General features: G+C 37.6%; 1 protein-coding gene across 1 annotated transcript in view; it reads right to left on the reverse strand.

The window, feature by feature from the left end:
• Positions 1-7,141, reverse strand: part of Jhy (junctional cadherin complex regulator) — a 69,279-nt gene that overhangs the window by 60,149 nt on the left and 1,989 nt on the right. The gene's annotated exons all lie outside the window — the stretch shown is intronic.

Consider the following 7,141-nt stretch of genomic DNA (forward strand, 5'->3'; position numbering starts at 1 on the left):
TAAATAAATAAAAATTTTTAAAAAAAAGGAAATGGAAAGAAGCAGTCAATGCTCTAATTAGCTTCGTCTCCTTTTTTTCAATTGTTTGTACTTTTTCTTTTCTTAATTTCTTATACACTGCTCCAGTTTTTTCTTCTTCCAATTTTATGTGTATATATCTGAAAATATGAATAGCTGGTTGTAAGACAATACCACGTATTACAACAAATACTGTGAAATTCATATTTCTTTGTTAAGTAAAATTCTGTATGAGTTGTCAAAAAAATAAATAAAAAAATAAAGTGAAAAAATGAAAAAAAGAGAAAAAAATCAAGACATCATGAAGACATCAAAAAAAAAAATAAATTCAATACACTAAACAATTATACCAAAGTTTTCTATATTTTGAAATCTATCAGGGAGTAGAACTAAATGAAGACCCAAAGGTCATAAATTAAACTGTATATTCAGCAACTTGTTTACAATCTTTTTGATCCTCTAATAAATGTATAGGACAGTAGTTGACATAAATATAAATTACACTTTGTGAGGTTTCAAACTACTTGCTTATCTTAACAGAATAAAGCATTGCAGATTAGATATGAAGGAGAAGAGCATCTAGTGGTCATCTCTGGGGACAGCACACCCCAGGAGTCACCCTGGCTCAGGCACTTCTGGCGGGGACTCTGCCTTTAATGGACACAATTCATGCCCACGCACACTCCACGAATCCCTGCACAACTGCTCAGCTGTTACGATGGCACCATGCCTGCTCTGAGGACAGACTCAGGGCTTAACTGAGACACAGTTGGCGAGTAAGTGGACGAACATACAACAGAAGGAACTGAAACAACAAAAGTAACTTCTCTGGTGTGACTATTTCCATGAATATGAAGTAGATGGCTAAAATACCAGAAGTACTCCCCCAAACACCATGTGAAAAACCACTGGAATATGGTATGTTGTATAATGCATTTGAAGAAGTTGGCCAATCAGTGGTCTTAAATTGAAAATCTACCTAATTATAATACAATAGAAATCAACAATATGAATGTTGCTAGAAATTAACAGAAATGAAGGTTGATACCTGGAAGCTTCCAAAATGTTCTCAATAATATTAGAATATTAGAATCAACCTCAAATGTCTTCTTTAGTCTCCCAATCAGTACCCAAAAATATTGACAACACATATAAAGAACAGCAGTCTAGCCTAAGGATCAACATCTCCGAAGTGCCCACAAAGCAGCCTAAGAAAATTGGGAAATGATAAAAATTCAGAGTTTGGGTCTTTACTTAAAGTTTTCCTACCAGCATCTGTTTTGCTTATCCAGTACTGCTCACCAGACTCTAGAAATCCTCATTCAACACTTCTAATTTTGTTTATTTTATTTTATTTTTTGTGGTACCAGGAATTGAACTCTGGACCCTGTGCTTGCCAGGCAGGCGCTTATTCTACTGAGCTATCTCCCTGGCCTTCTAATTCTAATTTTGGAGTGTGTACCACAGCAAATACATGGTATTTCCAAGTCACTTTTGTACTGTGAGACAATACTGACTACTCTATTTTTATAATAATTCCTCACTGTGCCCCCGTGCCTGTCATGAATTTTGACCACAAGATGGTTTGCTAGACAGGTTACAGCCCTAATTACAGTCACTGTTGTCCCCAGATGATGAAGCAGAAATGCCTTCAAAGCTCACTAAATAAAGGGAAGCATGCCTTCTTCTCAGAGGAAATACTGAGAATAAAGGTCACTCTGACATTGCCCAGGGTAAAATACAATTGATTCTTTATTTTTTAATTACTTTATTAAAAACTGTAGTTTATACACATAGTCACTTAGCCTCAGCTTAGTTCTTTCTGGAATCGTTCTTAATTTTTACTAGGTAGCAAAATGGATTCCTTTATTGGATTCATCCATGATTACCTTTTTAGATACTCACAATTAGAGGCTCAAGCTTTGGAGTTAGGAGTGGGTTCAATTCAGTGTCTGGCTCTATCACTTAACAATCACTTACATCTACACAAATTAGCAATCATTTGCATTTACATAATTAACTTACATTACTTGCATCTACACAAATCTTAGAGCTTCACCTGAAAAAATGGGGATAACAATTCCTTAGGCCTGAGGCCGTAACATGCTCAGTGGTAGAGGGTCTATGTTTTAAGCACAAAGCCCCGGGCTCAATCCCTACAACTGTTTTAAAAAGGAAACCAGTAAATAATATAAATGTAAGAGGCTCTGTAAGGTCAACTGTGATAGGCTGTGAGAGTCAGGAGTAGTACTAATATAAGCATTCCTGTAAGATCTTATTGAACAGATATACAGGGTACTGAATTCCTGCTTTCTCATTAAAAAAAAAAAAGTCTTTAGAAGCTCCAGGACTGAAGAGGTTATTTCTAATGCCTTAGGCATTATATTGATCTTTCTCTTCCTGAGAGACAAGAGTCATAAGGCTTGCTTGGGACTGGGGCTTAAAGATTGCCACATGAAGATCGTCTCTCCATTCTTGATTCATTCACTATAGTCAATACTGGCCCGATTTCTGCAAATAAAAGCTTGTCTAATCCATATACACCAAACTATGGCTTGACTTTGGTGAGACACAAGGAAGTAATTGCTTTGAGGCAGTTCTAGAAACATCAAAACACAAGAGTCAAGCTAAGTGACTTGTCAGGCAACTTTTAAAAATATTGCTTATATAAGCAAGAAGAAAGATTTACCTTGATTTAAGGCAATGTTTTGACTAAGCTTTTGAACTACAACTCCCAGAATGCCATCTGCTTTGCAGACATGAAAACTTGATGTTCATACTGAGTCTGAGATTGATTTAGTTGTCTATCTCATGGCTTATCATTTCTCAGATCTGAGTAATATACACCCATGAAAAATTTATAAAACTTATGTGAAACAGAGAAAGGGTCCAATAATTAAACCACACTTAACTAACATTTTTTGGTTTTATTTGGCTAAGTCTTCACTTCTGTGTAGCATGGAACTTGGCCTTCTACATTCAATGAGTAAAGTACCACACACTAACAACTGCTAGTATTATAACCCATTATAACCCTGCCCCATGGTTTATGATCTATTTTTCAACATTTGCAAGAAGTAAAATAGTATCATTTAAGGATCTCTGAACCAGAAGAAGAAAAATCAGTCTGTAATTTTTGATTTTTATAAGTATTATTACTTAAGTAGTAAATTGTCCGTTGGTAATGAATAAGCTCAAATCAGATCTCTCAGAACTGCACAAAAGGAAGAAAAACTCAAAAACTGAGAAAAATAAGGTCACCTATTAGATTCCTGCTTTGTTTTCTTCATCTTAAAAATACAGACAAAAGTGCCCGCTTACAACTTAAGAGACTACGGATCTCCTTATAGCTGAGAGGAAGCATGGCTCCAAGCGTGGAGTCCAACTGAGCTTTCTGCCCCCGCGCTCGCTAGCAGCAATGAATGGAGATGATACGACAACTGAAGGCCTCCTCTGTGGCTGTCCAGGTGGGACAGTACATTACCCACCTGCGGAACTGCTACACGGGCTACACCAGACCACACCATAAAGCCTTCAACACAGCAACGGGTTCACTCTAAGCATCTTACTAACCTTTCAGTTCTTTCATATATGTTTCAATTAAAACACTGCTTAAGATACCAACAATTTGGACTATCTCCGTATCCATCAGGAGCGACTGGATGATTGCATCACAGAATCTGCGCACACTGGGATGCTCTGTAGCAGTAGGCAAACCCACAATTAAAAATACAGAAACATATTCCACATTCATGATACTTTGTGACATTAGCGAGCACTCCTTTGGCTAAAAACACCTTTACAACTCATTAAGGAAAAGTGATTAATTCTGTGAAAAGGATGTATAGCCTGCCAAAGTGGCAAAAGTTAAAGAGATAACTGAGAACTGGAAACTCAAATGCACTGTGGGTGAAGCTGTGTACTCTCCTCTGAGCCAGCAATCCATTTCTAGACATACTAACCTAGTGAAACTCTTGCACACCAACCCCAAGACACATATGAGCACGCGCCCAAAGCACTGTGTGAAATAAGTAGAACTGAAAACCATCTAAATATTTGCAGTAATTTATGTTCACGTGATGGAATTTACACAGAAGTTAAGAATGAGTGATTCCAAGGAGGAAAATAGGGGAAGAGAGTTGAGAAGGGGTACATCTTACGACTTTGAAAATTCGAAACAGCAAAGCATGTAGTATATACCTGTAATATTAGCACTCTGGGAGGTTAAGGCAGGAGGATTGCAAGATCAAGCCCAACCTGGGCAACTTAGCAATTCAGTGAGACCCTATTTCAAAATAAAAAATGAAAAGGGGCTGGAGATGAGCTCAATATAAAGACTTTGGGTTCAATATCCAGTACCACATACACAAACAAAGCTAAACCCAAACCAAAACCCAAACATACAGATATCCATGTTATATTGTCTCTTATCTTGTACTGTTCTGTAGATTTTTTCATAATTAAAACAGCTGAGCTGAGGATGTGGCTCTATGGTATATGCTTGCCCAGCATGCATAAGGCCCTCAGTTCTGTCTCCAGCAACACACACACACACACACACACACACACACACACACACAGAGCTGACATTAAAAAAAGAACCAACAATTATCCCTTTGGAGCCTGACGATCTGAAACAGATTACTGTATTTCAGTGGGACTAACCTCAGTTTTAGTACAGTAAAGTGGGGAAAGCAGCACCTTCCCTCCAGAATCATAGTGAAGAACTTGAATATACAAATAGACCCTCAGAAAGTGGTATTATGTTGCCCTACTCGTTACCATCTAGAAATCTCTTAGCTCATTGTTTACTCTTTAGTTTAAAATGTTCCCACTTACAGAGTAACTTCTTTAAACACTGCTTCACTTCACTGCTCTCCCCCTAGATTTGTATTCCTGCTTTCTAGATGACCCAACCCATTCCAATTAAGGGTGTCTACCTTGTTGAAGCCATCTTGCACCCCTCTTCTGGCCTCAGCACCTCAGGAACAGTGCTTTGCTTTTACTGTACCTTGAGATTCCCTAAGGCATACACAATTTCCTTTAACTTTGCATTCTCACTGAAAGGGAGAAGAAGAATGAAGAGCAAGACTCAGGACTGCACTTCAATACTGGCTCCCACAAGAGTCCTTGCTGCTTAACATATTAATATTTGGTGGAAAATACCTGTTCCATGTTATGTCTAAGATGTTTGATAGGGGCTGGGGAGATAGCTCAGTAGAATAAGCACTTGACTGGTAAGTGCAAAGGCCTGAGTTCAATCCTTGGTTGCACAAAAAAAAAAAAAAAAAAAAAAAAAAAGATGTTTGATACTCAGACAGATAGTGAGGTTAAGCTCAACTGCCTATGGTATACAGTAATAATATCATTAAGCTTCTCTTCTGGAAGATTAACAACTTAAGTTTGCAGACCAAAAATTAGAGAAAAAGAAAGATTGCAAGGACAGCAACATTTTGGCTCTAGGCTTTCAAGGTCAGTGAGGACTCAGGATATAGGAGAACCTGTACTGTAACATCCTGTAACTCAGTTGTGTCCCAAATTTACTGATCAAGGAGATTATGGGGCCACAGAGCAAAGTGATTGATGACGTAGAGTGTGCCTAACGAGAGTCACATGGACAGAAAACATTCTCTCAGGCTTTCACAGAGAGCAAATTGGTCAAGCAACGGCCGTGACTCATCCACATGGCTGACACTGACAAAGGATCTATAAACTGCAGTACAGGGTTTCAGGGTAAATCCTGAGGGGACTTGACTGACACAGTCAGATACAAAAGTTTCATTTCATGTTATATAGGTCTTGCTTTATCTTGGTGTTAATCATCCAGCAGAAAAGTGTAAAAACAAGGTATAAAAAGTAAAGCCATATTAATATGCTGAGCTGTAAAAGGCTCAAGTGAACAACTTCTGACATTGCCAGTCCTACAGATAACTCACTACCATTATGGACTACTCGACTATATTGGATTATTTTGCTGAATTCATGCACCCACAATATTTAAATGGAAATGGAATGCCCATTTCTGACAAAACTATACAAAAAAAAAGGATATAAATGAAGGACCATTTTGTATCTGTATATGCAAAGTAGGATAGATATACAGCTACTTTCTCTTAATTCATTGAGAAGAAAGATTTGTACTAATCGTGTTTGGACAGGATATCATGTCGGCATCTTGTAATATGAATAACCACTACGAAGACCACAATATGCAATGTATTATTGAAACTGTTCTACCAATTGGTTTTGAAACTGTCTCATTGCTATTTGTTTCTCAATAAAATTAATTAAAAAGGGGCCAGGGAGATGGCTCAGTGGAGTAAGCACTTCCCTGGCAAGCAAAAGGGCCTGAGTTCAATCCCCAGTTCTGAAAAAAAAAAAATTAATTAAAAAAAAAAGAGTCCTTGCTGTGACTATGTCCCTATGACAGGTCCTCTGGGTTATGTGGCATAGTGTGATGATGAATCAATACCTATGAATTTGTCTTCCATACCAAAAGCATATTTTCAAGGCCCCTTTAATCAGGTCCCTACTCAAGTTTCCCTATATTTAGAACAAATCCTCTACAGTCTCGTTCGCCTCCTAAATACCCCATAAATATGTTACTCTAATTCTTTTCTGTTATCTAAATTTCCTTGTCTTCAAAACTTTGCCCAAATTCTATGCCTTCCAATTCCTTGATACATTTGACCCTTAATTTTGGAAAATGTAAAATATATAGAGTTAGTCACTCTCCTAAACTATACATACATACATATATATATATATGAATTTATTTTAGCCTCATAACTCTGTAAGATAACATTATTATAACATCATTCTATGGAGAAAGAAACTGAGCCACAGTCAGCTAATGAGCAGCAGAACCAACGTCTGAACCCAAGTAGTCTGCTGCATAACCTAGGCCTTTCTTTTTTTTTTTTTTAAATATTTATTTATTTTTATTTATTACATCTATTTATTGTGTGTGTGTGTGGCCAGCTCAGCCCACCAGGGGGCGGGGCTGGCTGGCATGTGGTGCTGGAGGATTGAACCGCGGTCCCTGTGCTTTACCAAGCTTGTTTCAAGTAGGTGCTTTAGACCACTGAGCCATCTCTCCAGCCCTGGTTTGAATTATTAAATG

This window comes from Octodon degus, unplaced genomic scaffold, assembly GCF_000260255.1.
Source record: "Octodon degus isolate 3935 unplaced genomic scaffold, OctDeg1.0 scaffold00080, whole genome shotgun sequence".
NCBI lineage: Eukaryota > Metazoa > Chordata > Mammalia > Rodentia > Octodontidae > Octodon > Octodon degus.